This window comes from Acomys russatus, chromosome 8 (genome assembly GCF_903995435.1).
Source record: "Acomys russatus chromosome 8, mAcoRus1.1, whole genome shotgun sequence".
NCBI classification, from domain to species: Eukaryota; Metazoa; Chordata; class Mammalia; order Rodentia; family Muridae; genus Acomys; species Acomys russatus.
In genome coordinates this window covers 45028233-45030740 of record NC_067144.1, presented here as the reverse complement: position 1 = coordinate 45030740, position 2508 = coordinate 45028233, and the positions used below count along the sequence as shown (strand labels likewise).

At 37.6% G+C, this 2508-nt stretch overlaps 1 pseudogene; it reads right to left on the bottom strand.

Annotated features, from left to right (window-relative positions):
- Positions 1-1861: 1861 nt before the first annotated feature.
- On the bottom strand, positions 1862-2163 carry LOC127192997 (protein S100-A11-like; annotated as a pseudogene).
- Positions 2164-2508: the final 345 nt, after the last annotated feature.

Sequence of the window (2508 nt, the reverse complement as noted above, 5' to 3'; positions counted from 1 at the left end):
ATATAAAATGTCCCAAATAATAAGAAATTAAATAAAGCATTTCTAAATCAGCAATAACTCAAGGAAAATTATATGATGGAAATTAGAATATACCTAATGAACACATATCAAAATATAGTATCAAAACTTATGGAACCTTTATGCTTTACTTTTATGCTAAACACAGAAAAGGCTTAACATTAATTTATATTTAAACTAAGAAACTACTTTTAAAAATGAAAATCTACGAGGAACAAAAGCACTGGACTAGATACATGTATCATTGAAATAGAAAATAGATATTGCATGCTCACCAACATTTAAGGTAGAGTTTTTTCTATAAATAGTTAACAGTATGATTCCTTGTGGCCTTTTCAGTCATGCGTCTTTGTTACTTACCCACCAACTGCTTTCTCCTGTTTTTACCCCCTTCCACCTCCCTAAGGAGTCCACTTTTCCCATTTCTTTGATCTGATTACTTTTACCCTGCTATTTTCCTCTTTATGGTTTCCCTTTCCCCAACCCACCTCTTCTGGCAATGGTCACATTTTATTTTGTGGATTTCATAGTTACTGTTACTACAGGTTGTGTATTCACATCTGAAGAATCGGAGCTAGAAGTCTCCAATGAGAGAGAACATGTGATGCTTATCTTTCTGCGTATAGGTTACCTCACCTATTATCTTTTTTAGTTCCAACTGTTTCCCTACATAGCTCATGATTTAATGTTCTTAAATACCACTGAATAGTATTTTGTAATGTAGGCTATAGGATGTTTATGCTTTTTCCATTTCCTATTTATTGTGGGCAGAGCAGCAATGATTATGGTTGAACAAGTATGCGTTGAATATGACGTTAAGTCCTTTGGATCTATGACATGAAGTGGCATAGTTGGCTCTTATGGAATAGTTTTGGTTTTTTTAGAATCCTTCTCACTGATTAGTGGTTTCACCAGTGTGCAACCCCACCAACAATGAATGACGGCCCCTTTTCCCCACATCCCTGACAGTATTTCTTGTCACTTGTTCTGCTGATCATTGCCATTCTGACTGAGGGAAGATAAAATCTCAAAGCCATTTTTATTGGTATTTTCCTAATGCTTGAAGTGGTGAATATTGGTATTTTTTAATGCTAGGAGTGGTGAATATTTTTGAGATATTTCTTAGAACCCCCCACTGTTTTTTAGTTGTTGTTTTTTTTTTTACTTTTGACTCTTTTTCCTTTTGAATTCTTTGTATATTCCTGCTATTAAACCTTTGTCAGACGTATGGCTGAAAGGATTTTCTTCTATTCTATGGGCTTCCTCTTCACCTGGTTGACTGTTTCTTGTGCTGTGGAAAGCCTTTTAGTTACATAAAGTCCAACTTGCAAGCTGTTGGCCTTAATTCTTGGACATATGGAGCCCTATTCAGAAAGTGCTTTCCTTACCTATATCATGTAAGACACTGATGTGGCCAGTTGTTAATTTGATGGTTCACTTTCTTATCAAGGTTTATGATTTTGCTATTTATTATAGATTGTAGGCTTTAATCAAACATGCCCTTTATAACCATTTTCTACTGGTCTGTTGCATGCATTTTATCTTGACATTTCTATTGACATAATTTCTTTTTTTGCCTTAATAAAATCCAACCTAACATTTATATCTCTCATGACTGTGCTGTCCATGCTACATCCATAAAGCTTGTGTAATCAGCACTAAGGGTTATCTGTGTTTTCCCCTATGTTAGTCTCCTATTTCTTTTTAAGCTTTTAAAAAAATAGCATTGCTTTATTTCTGTTAGCAGGCATGGGCTGCATGTGGCAGTGGGTGTGGGAGGCTCAGTGCAGGTGCGGATGGTAGAGGAGCTGATGACTTGGTGGCTGGAAGGCAAACGAGAGGGTTAGATACACTTCTGGGAATCCTAGAGGAAGGACTCAAGGCATGGTATAGCTAAGGCACCAACAAGGTTGAGAAACTCTTGGAAATTTAGCTGCCCATCACTGTTGAGGTCCAGCTTCTCCACCATGCGGCCAAGGACACCAGGGTACTTCTGGTTCTTTGTGAAGGCAGCCAGCTCTGTGACCATGAAAGCAAGGAAATCAGTTTTGGAGAGTTGACAGCTGTTCCATCCTTCCCACTGTACTTTTGGAAAGCAGCAATCAGAGACTCGATGCATCGCTCAGTCTCTGTAGGCCTGGACATTTTTGCCAAGTTGAGGCTCAAGGTCGGGCTGTGACAGAGGCTGATGGCTGCTGGGGACAGGAGTGGCTAGTCTCCAACATCTTTATTTTTTTAGTCTTACAATAAAGTTGGAAATCCATTTTAATTGGTTTTTTTTAAAGGATGAAATATCTTGGTATAGAATATTTTTGTATGTGAAAAACAAGGTGTTAAGAAGAGTAAATACCTTTGCTCTGCTCTATAGCCTTTATTCTGTTATCAAATATCAACTGCCCCAATTCATATTTTCTGAGATGATCATCATCTTCTGCCAGTCTCTGCCCCTCCCCCAAGTTCTGCATTGAGTTTATTACTGTAGCTTTATGA